Source organism: Hylaeus anthracinus, unplaced genomic scaffold (genome assembly GCF_026225885.1).
Source record: "Hylaeus anthracinus isolate JK02 unplaced genomic scaffold, UHH_iyHylAnth1.0_haploid 12000, whole genome shotgun sequence".
Classification (NCBI taxonomy): Eukaryota; Metazoa; Arthropoda; class Insecta; order Hymenoptera; family Colletidae; genus Hylaeus; species Hylaeus anthracinus.
This window is the reverse complement of record NW_026534347.1, coordinates 2,951,454-2,978,723: the sequence shown is the minus strand read 5'-3', so window position 1 is coordinate 2,978,723 and position 27,270 is coordinate 2,951,454. Positions and strand designations below refer to the sequence as shown.

The window sequence follows — 27,270 nt, the reverse complement described above, 5'->3', positions numbered from 1 at the left end:
ACCAGAAACGTCGTTCAGCAAGCCCTCCCGGGGCCCTCTCGACCAGAGGGTGCCGCTCTCCTTCGGCTTTCGACTCTACTCGACTCGACTCCGTCGATTGATAATTCACGATTAATCCGCCACGAGAGCCGGCCTCTCTTCACCGGCCACCCTACCTTCCTTCTCTGGATCGACTACATCGGGGCTAACTCCAACGGAGGCTCGTAATTTCGTTGCGTTGGAAATTCGAGTAATCGCGGGGAGACGAACAGCTAGAGAATTTTTACCACCCCGTTCACCAAAGTAGGATCCTCCGCGAACTTTCATCTCCGATGGGAAATCCCAGCGATCCTCGTTAACGTGCCGGCAACACTTTGCGGGCTTGTAAATAGTTTGCTAACATATGTGGTCACGTGGCGGATTGGCATTGCGAAGGGTTTTCCAAGAGAGGCTTTAGAATTTCAATTTTTCAAGGAATCTTCTACCGGAGGTTTCTCTATACACTTTTTGGATTCTTGATTCACATGAAATTTTGACACGCAAACATGTTACAGTCTCGAAAGGTCCAAAGGATTCGAGGTGCACCAATCGCAGGGACCCCCCCATTGTTCTTGGTGCACAGTAACGGGGTACGTTAAAAAGGGTTTGAAGCATCGGCAACGCGGAAACTCCGTTGCAGGAAAATGGTTAAAAAGTGGTCGAGGAGAAGAGGAGCTGCGACGGCTGAGGGGGAACAATGCGGGGCCACGAAATCGCATAAAGCCCCGCGACAATGCGGAACACAATCTAAGAACTCCGGGCATTATATTACATCCCATTGCGTAATAATACACCGTCCGCGCTTTGGACGCGCGACACACGCGCAGTTTTTGTTCGGCCGCGAATAAACGTCGCGGGGGAATTCTTATCTGACGATAATTCAACGCGCGCTGTATCGCACGCTCGATTTACTGTACACTACGCGAACGCCACCGCCAAAGAATGCCACGCTATTATTATTACACTTCCGAACCTGTATTCCCCGAACAGCAAACAACTGACATTCTGCCAATTCAATCGAACACCATCCCACCCTCATCGACGTCCGAAAGCTTCGAGGTTTCGTCTGGAGATTAGGGCTGTCGAAGAGCAGGACACTCGTTACTCTTCGAGAATGAGACTCGCTGAAGCTCGTGAAGATTTCTAAAACGTTGCATCGAGTCTGTAAAGATCAGACAATTCGACAAATTTATTGGTGGCTCGTTTTTGGAATTAATTTTTTTAGTTGAAAGTGAAGAGACCTGGTCATCCATTTCTAGACCAGCGACCAACGTGTCAAAGGGGTTCCATTATTTAGAATGATTTTTCTTTGAATTATCACGCGCTAGTACAATTCTAAAAATCGTTAAATAAGGATCTACTATGTAGATTTGCCTAGTAAAAGAGAAATGCGACGAAAAGTCCTCGTCGAACAAACATCTTTCGGTGGTTGGAAATCGCGCGCATAGCGATAGCACCCTATCGCAATTTTTCCCCGAGGGAAGAAGCCGGGGCAAAGCACGGCACCGATATCGGGGCATCGCCTGAATAAGTCTCGGTGAAAAACCCTCTGCGACTTTTCGGCCAGCGATGAAATTACCGTGGTCTTTTACCACCCAAAAAGGGAAATCCCCTGAAAAGCCGGCTCTCCGCGAGGACGTAACTTATCAGTCCTCCGAGTTTCCCCGGCGACGGTGCCCTTTCCACCTTCGCTTTTAGCCTGGCAAGTATATGATATTTAAAATTAATCCTTCCTTTGTGCGGGCTTCTCGCTCGCTCGACTGTCCGTCCGTCTGTCTTTTTATCGCGCCGATATGGAGTCGTATGAATTTTGCTCCATTATTCGTGCCGTCTGTGCCTGCACGAGGATTCGAGCACGCGGGAAGGTGGGCGCCGTGGAAACGAGACAAAAAAGGAGTGGGAGGACGAGGGAGGAGGAGGCGGAGGAGGCTGGGAGGTGGAGGTCTCGTCTTTTTGTCTTTGCCACCGAGACTGCCGAGGCTTTCATTTCGAATCCTCAATCACCGTCGGTGATCAATCACAATTGAATTCGAGCGGTGAGTATGCGGCAGGGTGAAAAAAAAAATATTAGAAGAAACGGATCGAGGAGGAAGACGAACCGAAGACGCGAACTGCACCCGTAGAATAGCTCTCTACAATCCCCCAGCGATAGTTTTTTAGGATTCTGTAGGAGAATAGTTCTGTTTAGGGTTTCGAGAAAATTAACGCGAGAACGATCGAAGTTGACACGTGGATCAATCGTCGACTTTTATTCCGAAAGCGTTTATACTTTCGACGCTGCGAATATATTCGCTGCGCGCCTCTACGCGTCGACCCAATCTAAAGCAAAGACTCGAGACCAGTGTCCCGCTACGTAACCATGCAGATTGCACCCCTTTCGAGACGCTTGCATGCGTATGCCGCGAAAAATCGAGGCAAACGTCGCCGAAGCTCCCTTGTTTCTGGCACGGGTCCCATGGAACGGGGGAAAGTTCCCTGGAAAAGTCATCGATAACTGCAGCGCAAAGTAGCGTTACCCGATTCAAGTCAGACGGTAATCGGAAGGGAGACGCGGTCTAATGCCGAAGTCAGTCGCACGGGTGTGCGGGAAAGGGGCTGGCCTGGTCCGTGGATGCCTTTTGAAGCTACCCCAGCCGCGGGCCGAAGGATAATGCGCAAAGCAAAGGATAATTCCCCGATACGAGAACGGAATCCGGATGGTAGGCACGATAGGGTGGAGGGGCGGAGAGACCTGGTAGAGTAAAAAACTCTTATTTAAAAATGTATTTACCGTCTGGCTCGCAAGGATCGCCGTCCGCCTGGAAACTTCGCTGTTTACCCCCGAAGCGCGTGTGTGCACCCCCTCGACGCTTTATCTGGAGACGTAGGAATCGCAAGAGGCGCGCACGGGGTTGCAGTCGGTCTCGTTGTTATCCAGCGGGTGCGTGTGTGCAAACACGGGGGTAGGGGGGCGCGTGCGCGACCAAAGGAACCCGCGAGTCCGTTTCCTGGACTCCGCAGAGGCCTTTCAAACCTTTTCGGGGACTCCGCGCCGTGGAGGGAGGAAAGTGCAACCCTTATGGAGCTACACGACCCTTGCGGTGGACTCGATTGTTACCGACTGGACGACAGGTTCAAATTAGAGGGTTGTTTCTTTTATTTCGGATTTTATTTCTTCTACCCCTTTTTTTTCGGGATCGCGGGGAAGGGTAACGGGTCGAAGCCGGATTATCGAACGCGCTCCTTATTTCGACGGATGAGTGGTGAACTCTTGACGTTTTATTACTTGGCAACTTGGCATAGATGCATTTCTAAACTTGGAATATGGAAGATAAGGTGTTGAAAAAAATGTTAGCCTCGTAGAAATTTAATTCTCAGTTTCTCAGTCAACGTGTTAATCATAAAAACACAAATTTCTACGTTCTAGAGACAATAAATCAAGTGTGTCCATGTTATCTATCGCCAAACAAATAAATCATGCTCCTACAACTGTAAGAACATCCCCAGGTTACGTTCTCCCCGGAAGCGACATTGTCTTCCCCTCCCCGAAGCGTCGAAACCGTAACTTTAATCGGACAACACACGCACGCACACATACACGTACGCAAATTTGCACATGCATGCGCACGGGCGCAACGTACCGATCTCGAAGTTCGCGTCGAAGCAGTCCGCGGAAAACGTATCTGGGATAGATGGATGAAACGTAACTATCAAAGTTGGCGATCGCAGCTTGACGGCATTTTCCCACCCTTTCCGCCCCCACGCGCGCAAACCGGAACCCCCAACTCTCCTTTTCGCGTTCGTCCGCGACGTTTGCTCACAATTTATATTACGACCGAGGCGCGCATATAATTAATTTAATTAAACGCTCCGCGCTGAAAATCGTCCTATTAGTTCGGCAACTTTTGACGGCTGCTGGCTGCTGCACCCCCGGTCCCGCTGTTTCTCCGGTTCGTTTTCCGCGCTTCTATTCATCCCCCTTTTCGTATTTTCGTCGCTTCGCCGACCGACGGCAAGAATTTTTTTACAGAACGCCCTCGTGCTCGTCGAAGACGAGCTTTCGGGTAAACATTCACGGGTTCGAATGCTTCGTTAACACCGAATACTCGTTTATGGCTAGTAGGGGTGGACGCGATTGAAAAGACATAGAGTAATGGATAGCGATTGCTGATAAGCCTTCCTTTAATGCAGAACTATAACAATGTGGGCTTTTTCGATGGCACCTCGTTTAAATCGAGCTTGAGTATCACCTTCTTGCAAATATAATCATCTTTCAGGAGCTACTTTTATGTTAGTTATGTTGTGTTAAACTTCTTTTAGGATTTTATGTCAATATGTAGTAGTACCAGTGAACAACCTCATAATTTCTCATTTTTAAACGGGTTTGGGTAATCGGTTTGCCCATTGATTCTCAATAAATAAATAAATAAATATTCGTCAATCCCTTTGCCATGACAGAGAACGTGCCCTCCTCACCTTATCTTTATCAAATCTAAGCAAGAACGTTTCTAAAAAATTGTACTCATTTCATTTTGTCTTCGAATGCCCAACCACTTCCATTCTTCTATCTAAGTATTCTTATCTCCCGCAATATTCCACCAAACGAACCGTTTTCAATCAGAAATCTGATCCCAACAAAGGGCAAAGTAGCAGAAAACTGACTTACTCCGGGCTCGCGAGCTCTCCCCAATAAATCGTTTCGAGTCTTTGAAACCCGACCGAACTACAGCCTTACAGGTCGAAACGTCGCGCATCCCGTTCCCTGTAGCTCATCTTCAAACGCGCGATGTCCTCGTAGAAATTCCTACGGATGGTTTTTCCGACACGGCGTTACAGATTTATCGCTCGAGTAAACAATTCCGATATTACCAGGACGGAGCACCGAAGACGCGTCGCAATAATTCTCCGTCCCTTCCAAAGATACTTGTTGAAGCGGACTTTCAAACCGGTTGACAAATGCCGGTGTTTCGCGTCCCGTCCAAATCTCGCCGCGGAGTCGATTACTCTTGGCAGAGCCGCCCGCTGGTGGGCGTTAATAGGTTAATTCTGATGACACACACGCCGATTATGCCAAGACACGCCGGACACCGTACATCGAGTCACGCCGCGTTTCGAACCGACACGACACCGACAATTTCCGAGAAATACTTTTCGCAATTTATCGGAAATTATGGGAACGCCGCGCTCTTTTCAACGGGGCGACGATATTATTCGCTATGGGAATTGCTTGTCGTACAAATGGCTGGGCAATTTTTTTCATCGCTTGCCTGTACGTGGCGAACCATCGATAGATATCATTTTTTATGTTTACAAATGCCGACACGCGTGTGGTCGTTGATTATTTAATTGTGTATCATGGGAGATGCAATTAAGCAAGCTAAACGGGGAAAGGGTGAGGACGGGTAAAGAAGGAAAATTTGTACGTAATTTTTACCTAAGACGAAATGAAATGAAAGTGACACTACATCGTCCAATGGTCGTTTCGTTACATTCCTTCGTTACAATGTCATTGAAAACACGATTCCAAATGTCGACGTTTGTGGAAGATACTGGCCACTTTCTAGAGCAGAGGCAGCGAGGGATAAATAGGAATCGCGCTCGATTTGGGGCGAATTTCGTCGTAAGGGGTGCGCGTTGCACCGTGGCTGGGTCTAAACTCCAAAGGCCAGTCGAGCAGGATTCTTGGAGCTTTGCTGGGCGAACGGACAGATTGCGGCTGGCCAAGGAAACCACCCTCTGATCTCACCCCGTTTTAGGATTACCATTCCTTCCAGCCACCTCTCTCGCTCCCTCTGCGTCATCCTCTGCGCGGTTCCTCCGTCCTCGTCACCCACTCCCTCAGTCATTCACGGTCGTGTGTCCGTGCTTTGTCATTTGCTTAGGGCCAATCTGCGCCGGAAATCCCTTCGGTGCACCTTCCATCCGGCAAATCGGTGATCGTGATTCGATCTGACTGCGGCACAGAGCCGGCCAATGATCGGCCCGGCCGCAATCCCGGTGCTTATCGCATCACCCTCCCCTACCTTCTGAACGTTCACGCTGACCGCAGCTCCGAGGGGTTGCCTTCGCGATCGCCCACCGAAAACTTGGATTCCCGAGACACTGACGGGGGTCAATCTTCTTAGTTTGGACAGCTGGCCAGAGGCCTACCGCTGAAAATACCTTTGGTCCCTGCTGGGGAACCTCCGGGTCGCGTGGATCCTTTTCAGGAAGCTTTCTCTAGATCGATGGACAGATCAGTGCCTTGGATCCTTGACGCATTATCGGCTTGGGGGATATTAATAGGATTTTTGAGAGGTCGAACAATGCTAGGACTATCGATGCTAAGAGTATCAATGCTAGAACTATTAATGCTAGCACTACTAATGCTAGGACTATCAATGCTAGCACTACGAATGCTAGGACTATCAATGCTAGCACTACGAATGCTAGAACTACCAACGCTAGGATAACCACGATTTTGTAATCTATTATCGAGATAACATTTACACTTAGCCAACAACGATCGAAGAGAACGATGAATTTTAACCCCTAACTCTAACTTTAAAGGGAAACGATCGACAACGCGTACGAAACTCCACCCTCGTTGCCAGATTAAAGCCCCTCGCGCATCGTCGAGTTCCAACGGAATGCATTGTCACCTGGTTCCCTCGCAGGTGAAGATCGCACGATCGAAACCCTCGCGAACCAGCCGAATAGTGTGTTCGGGAAGTAGTCGACTCCGCGAATGCTATATTTATCTTCCTGATCGCTTCCAGTAAGTTGGTACCGAGTTCGAACTCGTAGAGCATACGAAGACGAATTTGTTCGCTGGATGTGACATCCATTTTAACGTGCACGGGCACGCGAAAGAGGTCGTATTTCATAGAGGAACGACGTACCGTCTCTTTCCATCGAACGGAACTTGGTAACTTTTAGAAGATGATAGGTTCGCAGGTCTTGAGCTGACCCGTTATTTATGTACACTTCGACTCTCCGCTTTTGGAGCAGAGAAAATTTGAGAAAATTAACGAATACTAAAATGCAATTGTTTTTTGCAAATATAAAAAGAATTTCATTACTCGAAACTTCTAATACAAATTGCATTTAAATTTTGGTAACTTAACTGTTAGAAGGAGATTTTATTTTTAAGGGTGTCCAAGTTTCCCAAAATTTCGTAAATAAATATTCCCAAATATTTTTTCGGACAATGATTCGCTACGTCTATCGACGATTCCATGGATAATTAGACAAGCCCGCAATTATGCCGACACTATGACCCACATACATATATATTCCGAACGAGGCTCGAAACGAGAGGAGCTCTTATCAATTATCAGCTGCGACTTCCGCGCGTGGACCGATCGAAACGGTATGGTTCATCGAAATGGTTCTATCAGCATATTCGATAACTACGCTCGTTAAATGCTTATACGATCGTTATCTCCGCTGGTTTCCCGCGCGCAACTCCCACCCACGGAGGAGGAATCTTTATCAGTCAGCTTCCTCCGATGGTGTTTGTGCGCGTTTTCGAATAGAAGTAATAAATGACCTGTGACCCCTCGGCAACATAGCGCTGGGAGTTTCGAGAAACGACGTGCTCGTTTCATGGGCGACGCGATTACTACGCCTAGCCATAAATGAATCATTTTCTTAGGCCTCCTGAATTGAGACCCTAATTAAAATTAGTAAAATAAAATTCCTCAAGAATATGTATTATTTATTCGGATGTTATTTCAAAATAATTATAGCTCCAGTCGTTTAAGATAGATTTTTTTAAATGTAACTTCATCCGTGCTCTAATTGGGGAAGCTTTCGAGAAACTAAATCGATTTCATTACTATTTTCTCGAAATAAAAAATTGTATTAATTATGTGTATTAAATCTGATCATAATGTTTATCTCGTGAGATTAATACAGATTCTACTATCTCGTCCAAAATTCCAAAGAGTTATAATTCCTAAATGATTCTTTTTCTCAAGAATTCTTAAAAAAAAATACTAATTATGTCACATCGCTGTAATATACGATTCGATAAAAAACACTACTGTTATTATCTGAAGTCCTCTGTTTCCCACAGTAGCCAGTAGCTTCGCTTCGAGCGAATGGACTCAAATTCCATCTGAATTTTTAAAAAATCAGTTTCTCAACCCTGCGAAATAATAATTCGAAGCATTACCTCGGACCCTGGAAACGTCTTGAAATCCATCTCGTCCGAGATCGATTCCCGAACGAGTTCCATCGAAGAAACGAACCTGTGCCCCTTATCGGTTCGAAGAACTTCGGCGCCAATGGGCACCTCGGCTGTTGCGGGAAGCTGGGGTTATCTGCCTCGAAATAAATAAGTTTATACATTTCGGCTAATCGTGCGGCACCGTTCGATCTCGTGAAACAGCTTACTGTGCTCCTCGACGCCTGCAGCAAGGATGGAAAGGTTCCACGACGAGCGTGGCCCACGAATAGCCCCTGCTCACTTCCAAATCGTCCGCGTGCGTGACAAGTCGATTATCCAGTTCCTGCATCGATTCCCCGCATCCAGGATTCTCTCGTCGTCGATACGATCGCGATCGAGTGTGCAAAAGTGGAAGTTCGTCGAGGATAACCGACGTCACCTTCGACGAACGTGAAAATTCGACGTCGACGTCGAGTCTTACCATCTGAAAGGAAAAAAAGATGATCACCCTCTCTTCGTTACGATCGAAACACCGGAAGTGAACCCTGGAAACTACGAGTTTGTGAGAATTCGCAACGTAGCTTCGAGTATAGTTTTCCATTCTTGACTCCGGTATAGATCGATAAATAGATATCGTAAACGGTAGTAGTGGTATTTCTAGCGTCGAAACTTGCGAAACTCGACTCGGCATTTTTGTCCAAATGGATGGCCGCCCTTCGGAGGTCTCGGAGAGATCGATTCGCGATGCTGAAAGCTTCGAAACGTCGAGGCGCGGCGGCCTCGTGGGCCTCGAATGCGCGACTTTGAAATCTAGTTCGTCGCGGGGTTGAAGGGCGACGGGGGGGCGGCTTGGTCGGTGCCCTTCCCGAAACCCTTAGCGCTGGAAGTAAGTTCGAAAGCCTGCTAAAAATATCAGTGAAACGGCGACGAAACTCGAGTTAAATGCACGACGCCCCGAAAAGGGATTGCACGGCAAGAGGGCTACGCGGGGTGGCTGAGAATAATTCGAGGGGACGCGGCGAATCGAGATCTCGACCAGAGAATCGGGTAAGTTCTTGGATTTAATTACGGCAATTAGAGCCTAAAAGATTTCTCATTCCTCCGTCCGTTCTGTTCGCGTGCAAACCGTCTTCCTCCCTTCTTCTTCCGCTTCTTCGGCTCCTCTCGATGGCCTTAGATCAATCGTATCAACCCCCTTCGGGGCCATTCGGAGCAGACACTCAGGGTGTCATTCGCTTATAATAGATTTCATTCCGTGGTTGATAGTAAACGCTTGTGTCTTTACGTGGAAATAGTATCGTAATAGGAAATGTTTTTAAAACAGCCTATAATGACTCTTTCGAATAAATAATGCTTCTCAGTGGCATTATTTCCCATCGTCAGGGACGAGTGAGTTATGTCAGGCGGTCATGCTAGCTGGGATACCTTGTATACGTGCACTCGAGCCATTCAGCGCAGACACCCAAGGTGTCGTTGACTTATAATAGATTTCATTCCGCGGAAGGAAATACCTTAACACTTGTATGTTTACGTGTAAACATATTCAGACAACGGAACGTTCACATCGTAGAATGTATGTTCACGTAACGGGGATTCTACTGCGGTTGAAGTAGTATCAGAATAACTTTTTCAAATATTAACCACCTATTCGGTTAATTGCTGCATTCGATGGGCTTCGGTGTGCCTGGCACTTTTAATTTACACGCTCTATTGACACGTACGAGTAAAAAATGAATTTCACGAAACTTTATATCGATTATCGTGCATGTAAAGACTATCGAACGGTGGAAAGTGGCATCGCGTTTATTTGTTCATTTCCATTGCCACAGTTTCTTTATTGTTCCTTCGATTTTATTCAAATCGAAACAATATATATATGTATTCACTTTGAAGTGGTCACAACCTGGTGCAGAATCGGGACATTCCGTTGCACAGGTACATTCGATTCAATTACCAGAATATACATATACACACGTACGTCTACTTTTCTAACAGTAAACGACCTAGGCCATTAAATAAATTACGAGTGCTCCAGTAGTTTCATAAGTTTGTAACTACCACCAGATATCTATCGATCGTAATTGAAGTCCCACGTATTGAAAGTCCATCATAGGTCACGTACGGCATTTTTATCTAATTCCCCAGGAATTTCTTTTAATTTCTTTCTCTCAAAATTTCAATGAAAATCCCTTTAGGATAATCCTGTTTCAACAGCTTCTCGTTAACTTACATTTGGAGAAAATCGGAGAAATCAATTTTACAAATTTGTAGTTGAAAACTAAATTCAAGTGATCGCTGTCAAGCGACGTCAATCTCTTGAGAGATATCGAAACATGTATGTTTAATTTTATAGTGTACTATTACAAAAGAATTAAATTATAATTCGTTTCACATAAACAACAAACAGTCGAACTGAAATTAGTAAACTCGAAGAACTTTTTGACAAACCTAATAACAAACGAGTAAACAAGCTACGTCAACGAGAATTCTTTGAATCCGAAGTGGAATCGCGCAAGTATTTCCAGAACGCTAAGAAATTCCAGGTGGCTGATAGACATGACCGGCCAATGAAATAAACATAAGCGTTCGTACGATTGGCCACGTCATGGTACGTATCGCGAAAAATCTATATAGCATCATTACGGCGACAGACGTCCGCGAAACTCGAGGCGGTCTCCCTTGCCGCGACTCGAATGCACATTTATAGGTCGACCGCGGTGATCGATTGATGGTTTGTATGCACAATATAAAAAAAAAAAATCGTACTCTATACCAAATAAAAATAAAAAAATTGCTTTCCTTCGAGCGCTCGTCGATCAATATGAAGTCATGATTAAAAGGGTTGAGAACATTATTTAGACATATAACATTTTTTGAGGAGAAAAATTTGTTCGAAACAGGAAGTGTATTATTTTCGTTGCTAACTCCATTTTTCTTTTATGTTTCAGGTAAGCTATGAGAGCCTAATATACAGGTAGATTCCAGATAAATTTCTCACCCAAAGGTATTTGCAGCAGTAATAATTCATTATCGACAGAGAAGTACGTATCACTCGCCTTTAGAATTAATTCTGTCAGTTCCTTAAGCTTTATGCTTGAGTGACGCGGCGATGAACGAGTTAAACACGATTAGAAAAATGGTCGAGGGCTAAAATTATCAGCATCTGATAAGCCCCGTGCCGAGCGAGGATCGACGAGGGTCGATAGAAGCAAGCAAACCGCGGCTGGAATTCTTGGTTCGATGGCTAACGAAATTAATTCGTCTCCCAAACGCTAATGTATCCGCGATTCGATTGGCGCGTGTATCGCGGCTCGCAGGGGCGGAAGAGGGTCGCAAAACTAGTTAAGCAAAATAGACAGTGTTCGTGACGAAGGAGGCGAGGAGCGCGAGAGCGAAAAGGGTAGACGAGCTCCTCGCGCGGAGGCAGGATTACGTTTTTAGATCGGCTCCTTAACTTCTCCGGCTTGGGGTAAAACTGGGGTGTACGAGGGATCCCGATCGAAATTAAAATTAAAATTATCATAGGGACGTCGAGTGCCTTTGGTGAGCAGCGTTCCCCGGTGTGCAGTTAGTTTTAAGTGGATGGATGCTAGTGGAAACGCGTATCTCGTGTGCCGCTGATTGGAGCCACCCCTTCGAGTGTCCCGACTTCGATTATCGTGGCCTCGCGGAGTTTCCGCGATGGCGGGGAAGTTTTTCGAGATGTTTGTTAAAATCGAGCATGGACGGGGGGTTAGTTTTTCGGGGTTGATTTACTCGCCTCGACGCGAGAAAATTTTGCTTGTTTTAAGGGCGTCGCTGCAACTTTCCGCGCGGCAAAATTTAATTTTGTTTCTCAGATGCTCCGAGGGGGATGATTTTAATTGATAGCCAGTACCTGAGCGAACGCTCATCGACTGCTGCACGCGGAATTCGCGGGTTTAGGAATATTTACGATTAACGTCCGTATGAAATTTACCGAATATTTTTAATACTCTTATGGCTTTGTTCTCTATGTGAAGGATTGTTCTAAAAATTTGCAAAGGCATTGCGATTCTAATTTTTAATGACAAAATATTCAAGCCCCTTTTCGGCGAACTCTTTATTAAAAATACACAAATTTAATGTCAACGACTTAATATATTGGTGGAAGCACGAATTATCGATCATAAAGGACAATTAAAGCCTCCGATATCTTAGAATGTGCCAGGAACGATCAAGTTCCATGGTGTCTTGTGGAAAAAAAAACGAAGGGCTTTTAAACGAGATAGCAATCTAAGAAACCGCCCCGCGGATAATCGAGAACCCCTCCAATTAAAGAATCAGCCCCCCTAGCGAAGGCTGATCGAGATACCAGTCGGAATTCGTCCAAGTTCGCGTAACGTTCCAGAAAATTAATCGCGTCCAATATCGTGCCAGGGGTGGTGAACGCGCGACCCGGGGGTAATTTTTACGCGATTTTATGGGAATTTAAGAATAATTCAATTATAGGCGGGGGATCACTTTCTCGGAGATATGCTAATTCCGTGGATTCGGGCACCGCGGCAACCAACCATCAGAAATACGACCGTGTCTGCGAGGGCGACATCGTTTCCAATTTAGAAATCTAATCTCCGACGCTCGTTCCGAGTGTCCGTAAGATAAAAACCCACACCACCCCTCCTCGTAGGGACGGGGATGACGGCCGTCTCGAGCCATCGCATTTTCAATCCAGTCTGATTAAATTCATTAGTTTAATAGGTATCGATATCCAGACGATTTTACTCCCTCTTTATTTCCCGCTTTGCCTTCCCCTTCATCCCCTCGACGAACCACGAACCTCGGTCCTTCGCGTTCTTTAAAGGGGGCTTGGGCTTCCAGGGTGCGGTGGGGTGGGGTAGGGGGGGTGGGGGGAGAACCGCCTAATAAAATTGACAAGAATTACTTATTTAACCTTCGATCGAGGGAGGAGGGTGTATCCGACGATTGAAGAGGCCCTCCACCCTCTCCCGCGATTCTTACCTTCCCGTCGAGCACCTCTCTTCCCTGTCCACTCGAAGATGCGCGAGAGATTCCGTCTTGCGTCGCGCAAGGACCACCGCGTTGGAACTGGGGGGATCGAGGGTTTATCAGGCCACGGTAAACAGACGAATGGTTCGAGTGGCTGAGATATTCTAATGGCAGAGCGCAGTAGTACCCATGGGCGTCGTCACGGTGTATCGGGCTAGGCGTATCTTTGCTGCGACTAATGCCTGTCGAAGGGTAAAAGGGAAACGCTCCCCGATGGTCAATTGCTGCGAGGAAAAACGGAGCTCGGCTAATCAGGATTAACCCTGAACGGTCCAGAAGTGGACTGAGGATTTTTAAATCGAGTATTTTATTTCTCAAGGATGACAGGAACGATACTTTTAACACGTTGTCCGCTAAACTAATATTTGTGAAAAATATGAGCCTCGCACTTCCTTCCTATACAACCGAGACTTATTTTTATTGAAACTTAAATTTTTGCTACCTCCTCATTTTTAGAATCAATTTATTTACTTCCCCGGCGAAAAAACTCGTGTATGGTTATTTTTTAACGATTCGATAGTCCCATCTTCGCGGCAGCGTCGAGTGTACGAGTAGAAAAAAAATTCTTAACGAAATTGTCGACGTTACTGTGAAACAGCTTCAAAAATAAAATAAAGGAGAACGAACGAGGACTACTGGGTAAATTACAGTCATTTCACGCGGCGTGTACATGAACCCGTGTCCTGGCCGTTTTCACATTTGCCGTCCCCCTCCTCTCCCTCCCGCCATCCCCTCGCCCCTCTTGGCGATCTGCTACTCCAGGACAAACGACAGACGTTCTCGAAAGGACCGTGCATTCCACGGTGACGGCAAAAAAAAACTTCTTCCCGCATTCTCCAAATGACACTAATCGCCTTCCTTTATCTTCCCACGGTTTCGTACCGCCGCAAAAACCCTCGATCCCGCTGGACAGTCGGCAATTCGATAATTGTTTCTGCATTTCTTTAATAACTTCTTGCTCGCCCCAAGTGCCACGAAATTTTCGACCCCTCGCCCCTCTTCGTCTTCAGCGAATCGCACCGAAAATCGTGGGATTTCCGAGTGGAAACACCGGGGTCCCTTCGCTTTCGAGTGGCAGGTGAACATCCGAATGATTCGAATTTTGAATGATCTAATTTCCATATTGATTTAAAGTACGTCTTTAGTGACGATTCTTTAGTACTCTAAAGATACTGAATTCGAAGAGTAGTTGTCTCGTAATCCTTCTTATTTAAATCCGAAACAGTTAATAAAATAGTGGTGCCTAGAATTCTCGTCACCTTGAAAAACGTCACTGTTCTACATTTAATTCTCACGTTAAGAGTAAACAACCGTCCTCGTTACTCGACACTAAACATCCCCCATTAACGTGCAAGAAACCACAATTTATTACGAGACCTCCCAGTGTAGCTACCCCATTCGTATCCGTCACACCAGACAGACTATATTTACAGAAAACAAACCCCTTATTTTCCCCTTAGCGTTCCCGAGTCCCAGATTTTCTCACGTGTCGTTAACAAGCGTAGAAACAATTTTCCTTAGACGGTATCTCGAACGCTGTTTTCCAAACAGCACCCCGGCGGAGTGCTCGCAACACCATCCGTTTCAATTGCGATCGTTTCACGTCGTTTCGTTGACTCGAAACCCCCCCCGACAACCCCCTCCCGTTGGCTCGATCGCATGCAAGCAACTTTCTTTCTCGCCGTCGGCATTATTTTCACCGTGAAATCAATAATACCAACCGGCACTTCGGTTCCTTTCTTTCTGATCCGTGAAACGACGATCATGGTCGCGAGGGGGTAACCACCGAAACCTCAGACCACGAAGAAGACGTCGCCGGGGCTGCGACAGCGAACGAAATATACAAGAAGGTAATGGGTACCAGCCACTTAAACAATGATTTAAGACGGCCCCGTGAACTTTCGTAGTTCGTGTACCAATCCGCCTCCTAATCGAGGAACAGAAAAAGAAGGCGGAGGAGAGCCCGGGGAGTGGAATGTACAGCCGATAGTTGAATCGCGTGCTACGAAATCGTGGGAGTGCTTCGAACAAGGGTCGCCTGTTTCTTCTGTTGCCTCCCTTCTTTTTTCGGCCCCGGCTCCGCGGATAGCAACGACGGAAGGGGTCGAAAGGGGAGGAAGGTGAGTTTATTAATCGACGATGATCAATCCTCCTCCGGTGCCTTTAACAATTTTTTTTTTTATATATTGCTTTGTCTGGAAAGTTCAGGGCGATTTTAGACAGATTGTACAGGTCTGAATATGTCGGAATGGTTGAAAAAAAATGTGTACATCCCTTAACAAATTCACTGTGGTACTTAGTTTTGTAACTTCATCGAAGTTCAAGTATTTCATTTAAATCCATTTTCTGCGACACTTAACTTTCAGAATTAATTTTTTGTAGTTTTTTGTCACGTGACTAATTTTTCATTTAGACTCTTAGATTATTCGGAATCGGTTCTGAATCGAGTGTTATTTATCTTGTAACGTTCGAGTAGATCGTTTTCGTTCCCAACCTGGCCCTATGATCTCTCGCAACCATCAAGCTTGCCATAAGATGATCCTCAAATTGCGAATGATGTTTCTTGTACATGTTCTTAACACTGTATCGTTCGAGACACGCCAAGGAGTGTTAATTCTATACCTTTCCAACAGTTTGATCAATGATCACAAATTGATCCACTCTAAACTGCAATTGTTTTCTCATAGAAGAGTGATCTGAACGTCTCGCTTTCCCACGCCCCCTTAGGAAGAATCTACACCAAGGGCCCCTGTTCAATTATTAAATCAGATCGATGATAGCTCGCTCTACAAACGGGACGGAGGAGAGAGTAGAAGGAGCGCGAAATAATCTAGCCATTGTAACCGATTCTCCCGAAGCTACCCGCATGGCGTTCCGCGACCAGCTGAACGCACACGAAGCCTTAATAACTTATGGATTGGATATGCGCGTTATTGAGCGGCCTATTAGAATCCGGGCATTATCGATGGAAACGTGTAAGGCTTGGTTACGTGCACGATATCACCGTATTCCAGATTCCCCAAAGTAACGCCAGAGGATCGCGATTAGAGTAGGGAGTTCCAAAATATAGAGTAAATAATTTCAGCGTGTTTTTATAGAAACTCAAGTTTCACTTCCGACATTTGACCTCGAGTTTGTTTTTCAAGGATTTCTTATTTCAAACGTGATTGTTACCGTGAAAGACAAAATCGTAAAGGCCTTTTTATCTTTCGTTCTTTTTGCCATCGTTTCGGAGCATGGTCACTGGTTGGTAGGCCGCGCTAATGCGTTTTATCCGTTCGAAGCGGGAGCCTGTTCGCTCACCGGTAAGTGATCGTTATTGAGAGACACTTGACGCTCAGTCGATTGTCGATACACTCGCAGAGATGGCTGGTAGCACCGATCGAGGGAATTAAGTCACCGCCATTACGGAGGTTCCGTTCCGGTTAAGTGTCGTTGGTCTCTCTTCGGCTCTCTTTGTCGAGACGCGACACCTTTAATTAATCGGGGCCCTTGTTGCCAGTGCAGAGGCTCTTTAATGAGACGAAACCGACGATCGGTTAGTAATTCGCTGATCGATACGATTGCCCAAATCGCAGCAGCGAGACCATCGCATTTTTATTTCCTCGACGAGGTGAGAATAAAAATAAATCTGGGTAGGATTCGTTAGTTTCACGAGCTTCAAAAATTAAATAATTAAAAATCTAAATAACAGTCTGATGTAGTACATTAAATATTTAAACCTGCTGTCCATCCTCGAAGCGTTAAAATTTTCAATCGTAATCCGTGCAGCTCGACAACTCAATTTGCGATAATAGCGTACAAACAAGCGCCTGCCCCTTGATCGTAACGTTACGCTTTTTGTCTGTGAAAACAAAAAGAAGTACGACACGGAGTGCACGGGTTCGCGAGTATTTGTCAATTTTCGCAGATTAATAACTTGTTGCATGCAAAGGGAAATTAAATAAAGCGTGCGTACCCCGCGGCGGTGGCGCGCGTTTCCTTTTTTATTTCGCGCACATCGATGCTCCTACGGATGTTGGAATAATTATTAACATCGATCATTATTCGACGAGGTTTATCGACAGTATCGTCGTCTCATCCCGGGGGCGAGCCCCGCCGACGCTGAATGACAACGTTGAATTCTTTATCAGCGTTTCCTGCCTGAAATTCTGTCCGTCTCTACTCGACGACCGCGTTAATGCAATTTAACCGCTTGTCCGGGCGTACTAAGGGTTTATTATCAAGAGACACGTCTCGATAGATGTTACTCGGTATCGATTAACGACGGTTCAACTGACTCTAATCCCCCCGAGCCACTTCCAATTTCAATACATCGCCATCGATTTTACAGGCCTCGCCTAACCCAACGCCGATAATCTTCGGGTCGCTGGAAAATTTTCAATTATTCCTGGGGCTTGTCTTTGCCGTGTTCGTCGAGCTAAAAGGCCCTTTGGCGTGAAAATAGTTTCGTAAAAAGTCCCTCAAACATCATTTTTAACGGAAATTCAAATTACAACGTAAAGAACCAAGGTTCTAACAAGCCTACGTTTCTTTACCACTCATCCCCAGCACTGACTTTCTTTATAGCTCCAAGTATCGTCAATTCAGACGACACGTACACGCTCACGCACCACCCCGCAATTTCTCTGGCCCGATAAAAACCGACGACGACAGTCGAGCTTCTCTATTTATTAGGAAATTTCTTTATGGGTTTACGAGCTTGTCAACGACGCACTGGCAACGCGCACGCATACTACTCGATACGTATTAAACCGTCGCCTATTCGTGTTTCTCTAATTTTTTTTCATTTCTTTCCCCTCGTTTATCGCCGGATTTTGCCACTTCTTTATCGCTGTGCAATTCTACGCGTCTTTAAAATTCTTCAGACCACACGTACCATTCTAAAATAATATCGTAGTTAAAAAATCGTAGCTAAAATTATTACTTTCCTCCTTGTTAATTTTAAACGAGACCGAGTTTTGCGTTCATTTATTTATTTAAAGTCTCCCTCGCAATTTCTTCGAGTGCCTTCACTTCCACGTCGAAATAATAAACAATCGCGTCGTAGGCGTCACTCGAGCTACGTTCTCGCAAAGTTTCAAATTTTGTTGAATTCTCGAGCATCCCTTGCGAGCAATATACACACGTAGACGCAAGTGCGGATAGGTATGCTCGATTAAGCGAGAACGTTTACTGCTCAGCCTTGGCGTGTTCACCTGCCCAGGGGGCTTCTGAGATTTTTACGACGAGTCGCGTGTCACTCGGGGGTTGCAGGCGATAAAACCCTCCCGTTGGCGAGATTAACGTTCTTGCGGCGTGAGGCTACAGTTACCTGAAGGACATCCCTCTTCCCACCATCATGATCGATACTCTTTTTAACCTGGAGATACCTAGCTCCTTCGACACTCGTTATATGTGCTTCGAATAATTACTGTGTAATTGTACTTATTTTTAGAAGCTCACAAAATTCACGAATTCTGGCCAGATCTATTTTCTTTACCTTCTCATCCTTAGAATTAATCTATTTGCTTCGAATTGACGAAGCAGATCTTTGGAGTCCAGTCGCTTTCGCTTTCCTCGAAAAGCAGCCCTCGATCAAGATCGACTTCGATCCGAATGACAACGACTGGGCACTCGTTTACAGGGCGGACGGACGTCAATTATATTCCACGGTGCGTGCGCGGGGTGGGAACGCGGATGACACCGATCACGGTGTGCGCAGCTGTCTGCGAGTGTGTGCACACCGAGGGGGTGATTGATAGGCCGATACAAAGCATCGAGCGTGGCGCATCGATATTTCGACGCTATGAAAATTTCATTAGCTCGTCATATAATGATATAAAGGTGATGTACCGCAGGGGGTTGGAACGGCGCAAGGGGGTCTCTACCCCGGGGTCGACACTCGTCGAGCTGTCGATTAACTTCGTTCATTATTCGGCAATTAATAGAGCGCCTACGCGCGGGACACCGTCGATACCCGTTTTCGGCGGGATTTTAATAATCGACACCGATGCTGTTCGCCCCCGCAGTTCCCACATGTCGCCTCGATGGTGACTTTCCATTGTTTCCAGCTCGACGTCATTAGGGGGGCACGATGGGCTTTTCCGAAAAGGAATTCTGGCGTTTCTGGAAACGATGATCGACAGATTCCAGTGGACGCCTCTCAGGACTGTGAAACGGTTTCGATCTATCAGGTCGTCCCAAAAGTTTCTTTCGTTTTATTACTCACGGTACGATTCATTTTGCTCTAGTACTGTTACGACATCGATATCTAAGAAATTAGATTGTCTATAATAAACACTGCCACACAGAATAATCGAGTCCAAATCACAAAAGAAACTTTTGGGACAACCTAATATCATAGTACGACGACAGGTGGTCCGGAGATCGATCTTTCTTTGGTTCCAAGCTCGTGGAAGCAGCACGAATTGCTTGTTACGCATAACGCGAAACCGTTGACTATCTTTCCAAAACGAAGTCTGGGATACAGTCGAGAATTTCACCGGGAGGTTTAATCAGATGCATGGAAGCCAGTTTCTCATATTCCATCGGGTGGCCGCGATTCGCGGTGCGGGGGTTGGACGGGTCAGCCTAGCGCAATCCTAGCACAGTTTCCACCACGGATTCCAGCGTTCACTAACCCTACGATTTCCCTTCTTTTTTTATTGCAGGTGAGTCACCCCAATTTCCCATCGCGGAAAATTACAAATTAACCAGCGGTCCTAGGATACAGAGTCGGTATGGGTTTTCGCGGAGGGGGGGTGAGTGTAACTTCCATAATTAATCCCACAATTACCGATCGCCCGGGCCGGTAACCGACTCCGTAGGCGATCCAGCCCCGAGGATTACGTCGAAAGTGAAGGAGAATACCCCGCAGATCGGTGGAGGTAGGGGGGGGGGGACGGAAGGCCGAGGGAAAAAACGTCCCCCGGCTGAAAGGACAAAGCGAGACAGGGAGAAAGGGAAGAGGCTGGGGCGGGATACCGCGGAGAACGAGCGTGAATTCGGTGCGAACGGGGTCGACGGGAATGTTCCTCCCTCCTCGGTCGGACAAGTTCGAGTGGTAATGCACTAATCAACCCCTTGGAAGGCGGATGTATTGGCGCTACAGAGACAGCGCGCAGGGGTTTCGGTTATAATCGAAGGCTGCTCCGAAGGCGGAGAGGTGGTGGACATGGATGAGTGCGAGAACAGGGAAGAAGGCAAGAAAGGGGTTGAAGGGGGGTATTGGTGGCGGCAAGCAGGCAGGCAGGCACCATTCGGGGGTTGGAGGTAACTGCTGTAGGACGGCACCGCGATCGACGTCGTTGTAGCATACACGATGTAAATTTTGCCCGGGTGTGCGGGTGCACCCTATACGATAGGGTGGAATCAAATCGATAGCAGACTAAGATATACCTATCAGTCTAATTGTCAGTACAGAAAGACCGAGAGAGACAGCAACCCCGTGGTATCGGAAGAACGGATGGCGGGCAAAGGGGGTGGGTGAGTGAAAGGCGAACGCAGAAGGAGGACGAGCGAGCGCGCGGGGAGGGGGCGGGGGAGACCTGGAGGGTGATAGCAAGGGGTGGGATATGCCAGGCATATAGCTTAATCACCCTCCTACCGTTCTTCAACCTCCAGCCAACCCTCTCGAACGTTGGTACCTACACCAACCCTGCCTTCTCCACGTCCTAGAGTAGCCGGCCTTCCGTCGTCCAATAATCAATAATTATACTCAAATAAAGAGAGAAGGGGATGGATGAATCGCCCGGCAAAGGGTTAGAACGGAGCGAGAGTTAGGTATCGGCGTAAGATACCGAGCGAGATGAAGCTAAAGCCACCTAGTACCACCTATACCGCATCCTCCCTGCGCCCTCTCCGACTGTCTATTTCTCTCACTCACTCCACCTTCTTCCTTCCACCACCATCGCGACCGCCTCCACCACTATCAACCCTTTAAACCTCCCAGCCTCCGATTCCTCATCCTCCTCCGTGTAGCCTAGGCACAGGCAAAACTCCCGATGCGGGCTTCTGACTTGCCTATCGCGTTATGAACCCGCAATCGGCCTGCGAGCACCGCGGACAACCTTCCTACCTTCGACCGCCTAATCGCCCTTCATCTCTGGATCGCTCTGGATCTCTCGAATCCTCCACGAACGATCCTTTCAAGGAAACGATAAGTACAAAGACTCCTAAGAGCCCAGTTACGATTTCGAACGTCACTCGGACGAAAACACCAAAGAAGATGGGAATTTATACTCCCGAATGATTAAAACCAATCGGGAATTCTATTTCGAATTGATCGGCCGATAAACTCCATTCCGACACCCTATTTTCGGTGGATCGATGCACAGAAAGTTATTCTAAAATCGACCCTGTCTGTTGAACGCTATCAGATATTCGACAGAAACAACGCATTTAAGGAAATTGTGCTTCGCGTGGATTGGGAAATGTTGACAGCGTTTGCAAATCAATCTGGATTAACCCAGTTACGATTCTCGGGGGGGAGGGGGGGGGGGAGTGATGGAACTTGCTTTGGATAAAGCTTCTGGTCATATCATTTTCGATATCCGATGATACGTAACTGAAGCTTGTCCCTCGATATGTTTTCAACGCTATCACGTGGATAACAATGATTTCCACTGACGAATTAAGAATTTTTTTCCGAGGATCAGGTTTTGAAGAAAACAACTCTGAATGGGATTCGTGAATATTGACGGAGTTGTAAAACTAAATACTAATGCGAATATTAAATTGTATTTAGATTGTCTATCACTGAAAGTGTTAATCGGGGTAAAATCCAATCGAAAGTGTATCAAAGAAAAATCTAGACAACCTCTCGAGCGTTTCACATGGACAAATTAAGGACAGTGGTGGAATTCCTCGCTACCACCCCCTTGCAGTGTTTACATCGATAGAAAAGCGTTCGATTTTCCTCAGGGATTCGCCTACTACCCTATCGGGGAAAGGCTAGAAATTGCACAGCGTCCCAGATTCCCCCTCATGTGCGGTAACCGGACGTCCCAGTTAAACGCGGCGTTCAGCTGCACGCGGAACGTGGCTGCGTGCACTTTCACCGTTCAGCGAAAGTAAAGGCTGCATCCCCGCCTCTCGGGGGCCTGCGAAAGGGGCAAACAACGAGGAGCCGACAACGCAGACCGTTGGACGGTGGTAGGGTGTTTGAAAGGAGGATACCGGGTCGGACGCGAAGGGGGCTGAAGGAGTTGTGGTGTGGCACTGAGACAAGAGAGAGAGAGAGAGAGAGAGAGGGTGGTGCCTGCTTCGCCACTTCGGAAACTCTTGTGAAGTAGCGGGAACTCCGAGGCTCGCACTTCCCGTAAGCGGGTCAGAAACTTCTTTCGATCCTCCGCCCACCTTCTCGTCCTCCTTTCCCTCTTGGTCTCTTTCCCCGTCGTTGCCTGAGGTTAGGGATTACGCGTTTGTTTCTACACCCACCCATCTCCTTCTCTTTCTTCTTGTTATTCTTCCTACCTTTCCCACCCCTTGTCGTCGCCGAGACGCTTTGTCCCTCGTTCTTTCTCCCAGACCCACCCCCCCGAAAGGCGTATCGACGACTTCCTGCCGCGTTTACCCAACTCCTTTTTTATCACTGGACAGTTTCTATCACTCGCGTTTCTTAATGATAACTGCCAGACTAATAGCGAAGATTCTTACAAGGGTCGATTACTTTCCTATGCCATTAGAAATAGTGTAATCAAATACTTGTGGCGGTACTTATTTTGACGAGCTCTTTAGAATCTACCAATCCTATCCAGATCAATTTTTGTTAACGCGTCACCTTGAAAATTAATTTATTAATTTTATTAATTATTTTAAGTTTATATATCTAAAATGTTTAAAACAACTCCCACGGAGAAGCACCGATTTCCAATAAAAGAATCCCAGATTTCCATTCGGGGTCAACGCACCCACGTAACGTCGAAATTCCGAATCTTGTTCGCGGAATTGCGAGCTGCATAGCTTTCGATTTGAGTTCTCGTAACTCGAGTGAAGTTGCTATTTGCGAAATCAATTTGTTGTTAAAGCGGATCATACGCGCGTTCCCATTGAAACCGAAGGTTTTGCTGCGCTAGGAATTTCAGAGGCAATTTAGCGATTATCGACATTCCTGCCTACCCCTCTTCAGCGTCGTTAAAAAGGACTTCCACCGTGCAGCGAGACGCGTGCCTTTTCAGCCCCGTCGTCCTACCGATGTAACGAGACCGATGGCTCGGATGCTCACCGCGAAAAGACCGTCGCGTTAATTCCTAGCAAACTGTACTCGAGTCGTTTATCTCCTACGGACTCCCCTTTCGAAATAACGACGCACGATCGACGTGCAATCGAGTTAAATCGGTTAGTTCGTTGTTCGAATACCGACGTATGATAGAGTGGGAATGGTAGCCTCGAATAGAGCTCGATTGAATTCTGAGGGCTGTTGGTCAGAAATCACCCTCCGGCAAGGTTACCTAGGCTCCACGAACGACATGTGATTTTGAGGTTAAGTTCGGCTCGCAACACGTGCCGTAGCGTCTCTGCGAGGGCGAAGAAACCCTCTCGGTCGGGTCCACCCCCGTGCCTAACGAGGGCACTTCAAAGCGAACTGGAGCGATATTAAAATTAGAGATCCGTCATCGAAGCCGGTTCTGCTCCCTTCGTCGGCCGCTGGGACACGCTCGGACGATGGTAATATTTCGAAGGGAGTGAGACGAAGACGAAGGGGTCGAAACGGAAAGAAGAAAAGCAGAGACAGAGCGATCGGTGGCGAGGGAGGCGGTGGGTGGGCAAGGGACGTTCGCTTGGCCAAAAGGGTGTTACGATAAGGGGTTGAGCCTCAACGGAGGAGGCCGGTAGATCAATGAAAAGGGTTGCTCGGCCCGGGGGTGGATTGATCGCCGATAGGGAAATTTCGTTAGTTTCCTCCAGTCATAAAAGGCGGCAAAGGTGGTAGTGGTGGTGGTGTTGGTACTTCAGCCACCACCGCGGAGAAGCCTAACTAACGTTCGAGCCACCCTTCAAAATTTACCCTCGCCAGAAGTGAGACGAGGGTGTTCGACGGGGTAGCGGGGGTGGGCCTGAAGGAGGAACGGGTTGCAGGGACTGCGTATACCTCCGAGGAGCCAGCGCAGAGGCATTCGAAGCACACGTCGGAGTATTAACGAAATTTTAACCAATCAATGAGAAGTTCATTAGCTCGCGAGCATTCCTTTCCCCTTCTAGAAACCCGACGGGGTTAGATCCGTTCCTATCAGTGGAGATCGCGAGCCGGTGATAAAATTCAACAACGCGCTCGAGAACCACCCTCGACGAGGCTACGAGGCTGGAGAACGCGAAATCGCCGTTTAGAAAGCAGCGATTTTTCGGGGCTTGTTTTCCTCGCACAAAAGAATATTTTTTCGAGGTTCATTCTACCGGACGGTCATGGTATTCAAAGAGTAACTGATCAGGGAGAGAGAGCCGTGTCAGGAGGGTTGTTTTTTTGCAGCGTCATTTGTCTCCAATATCTCGAGCCACCCTCGACGCAAACATAAACGTACCCGAGGACCGAAACCGCGGGGTAGAGGAGACCATTTCGCGACAACTGGCGGACCGCAGGAAACCGCTGCGAGGGCTTTGCTTCGATGATATGCAAGGAATGCTTATCTAACGACGCAGCTTTTACTAGATAACAGGTTCAACTTGTAGCGCGTTAAAATTGTTCTTTGTAGGTTTAGCCATTTGCTGTTGAGGGGTTAGATGGTAATTAATTTATGAATACACGTACAGTCAGCCCCATAAATACCCTCTACCCTCTATGTCTATCGAAGAAATTTGTTTAAATTATATAGTAAATTTGATGTAGATGAGATTGGAATAGTAGAATGAAATTTAGGAGTTTGTAAAGCCTGGTTCTACCAACCTGAACGTTGTCTAATTTTCTATTAAAATTCACCAATTTTCATTTGCATTCCCATCATTATATGAACCATATTATTATCGATACGATACAAGTTTTCCGATTCGTTTTCACTCGAAAAGATATCATCCCCCAGTTTGCAGGCACTTCCGGTCGATTTCGCGAATCAAGACCAAAGGTTCTAAACCCCAGAAAAGATACACCACGAGGTTGACCGATGGGACGTCTAGGCTTCTAAAAAAATCCTAACACCGGAGACCGCAAGTCGCACGGAACCTTATCCCTCCATCCCGTCACGGATCAACAGTTAGCAAATTGTCCCCCGCGTCCGCTGGTTTTTTGCCCGTCCGTCATTTGTCTCTGATATCACTCCACCCACGTTCCTCCCGTCCAGGCACCCCCCACCCCTCGGCCAGGGACGCGCTACAATATATCGAATAAGCCACAGCGACAAAAAGAGCGGGCGACGCCGCGAAGGAAGGGTTGCGACGCCGGCGGAGTTGGCCCGTAGGAAGAACAAAGAGCACGCAACCGAGAAGGGTGGGACGACGGCGGAGGGGGTGGTGGTTGGGTAGCGATATAGGCGGAAAGGGTAGCCGACCGCGTAAGGGAGGCGCAGACGGAGCGAGCCCCCGAAAAGGGAATGTGTGAGATGGAGAGAGTGAGACGGAGAGGGTGGCATTTAAAACCGAGACGCGCGGAGAAAAAGAGATTTGCATTGCCCGCTACGGGGGTGGCTCGGGGTGCGGTTTTCTGTTGCGGAAGACCGAGGGGGTGAGTAACGACACGTATCATACGCGGAACCATATAACGTCGGCGGACACGTACGTTCGATATCGCGCTGGTTTTTACGGGGAAGTTCCACCCTTCGGATCCACCAATTAGACCACGCGAAGGAAACCCCCGTGGTGTGGTTCTCGGGATCTCTTCGGCCATGGTACGAGTGTAACTCTGCGTTTCGCGATATTGCGTTACGGTGTCTTCATATTTTTTTCTGCGGAGAGTTCTATCACAACGGAGCCAACCGTACTTTCTTTTTTACACCGTTACTACAGAGCCGTATTTTTTTCTATTTTGTTGCTTGCATATCATTGGTAAGAGAAACGCAACCATTTTTCGTAGTGAATCAGTAGATCGTAAATTTTCTCTGTACAATTCCAAAAAAAAAATTAATAATTTTAAGTAATCGTTCGAAACTGTGACTTCGAAACACGTTGCACGGATGATCGAGTAACAGATTCGAAAGCGTCGATGGAATATTCCGTGTAGCGTTCGCACCAAATCGTCGAATGGCATTTCCAGGTCTCGCCATTTCGACCTGGGTGCTCGCAACTTTCTCATTAACCAGCGCGACAATGCGGCAGCCGTGTCCGCGCACGCAACGCACAATGAACACTCGCGATCGCCAGCCTCCTACGAATAGACGCCAGGTTTTCCGAACCTGGCTCTTCGGGATTGCATTTTCTACTAAAACACAAGTGGCGCGAAATATATACCCGTTAAATTAATTCCAAACAGACCTACACCGTTTCCTATAAAAATCTCCTCGTAAAATCGCTCGATACCGATGGAACTAAACTCGTAACTGAGAATTCATTGAGCGACTCGGGGACGATGTTTTATCGATGAGCTCCGTTTGCGTTATCGGACGTCAAACTTGACGAGATTCGATTCGAGAAGTAAATTTTATTACGTACGACACAATTTAGTAATGAATTTTATGAATCGCGGATGACGTTTGCGGAACATGATGTTTTACTCGATTAACCGAATGCTAATTTTGGTTGGCAGGATCGAAATAGGTTAATAATCTTAAGCATGAAATATATAAAAAGTGCACCCCTTCCTCTTACAGTAAAAGAAATATTCATAGGTGTGAATTTATTTAAATACATATTAATAGGTAGACAATGAAAAATATAGTTTAGGATGGTACTGGAAGGAAAATTGAGAATCGAGAACAGGATCGCAGGATGAAAAGTGAATCTCGGATAAACGAGAAGCCAAGGGCCAAGGAGACAATAAAGAGAAAACGAAATTCCGCGAGGAATCTCTAACTGAAAAATAACAATTCTCTTAATAACGAAGAACAACGACGGGGATATAAAGAGGGGGGGAGCAATATCAAACGCGAGCAAAAGAGAATCGCCATAAGAGCGAGCGCAAAGATAAACGAGAGAAAGACAAAGGGAGGGAGGGACTACCGCTGTACAGAAATGGTTTCGGCAAAGAG

At 46.9% G+C, this 27,270-nt stretch overlaps 1 protein-coding gene and 1 long non-coding RNA gene across 8 annotated transcripts in view; one reads left to right on the top strand and one right to left on the bottom strand.

Moving 5' to 3' along the window:
• The window catches only part of LOC128890260 (uncharacterized), a 146,581-nt gene that overhangs the window by 94,557 nt on the left and 24,754 nt on the right, over window positions 1-27,270 (bottom strand). The window contains exons 4-6 of one of the 3 annotated variants that reach the window (XR_008460595.1): window positions 8,377-8,633; window positions 8,156-8,307; window positions 7,420-8,098 (exon numbers count right to left, since the gene is read on the bottom strand). This is a non-coding gene — a long non-coding RNA (uncharacterized LOC128890260). Of the gene's footprint in view, window positions 1-7,419; window positions 8,099-8,155; window positions 8,308-8,376; window positions 8,634-27,270 lie in introns of those variants that run through there. The other 2 variants (XR_008460594.1, XR_008460596.1) reach the window with 2 other exon arrangements.
• Window positions 1-27,270, top strand: part of LOC128890242 (homeobox protein cut) — a 118,797-nt gene that overhangs the window by 66,874 nt on the left and 24,653 nt on the right. The window lies entirely within an intron of this gene.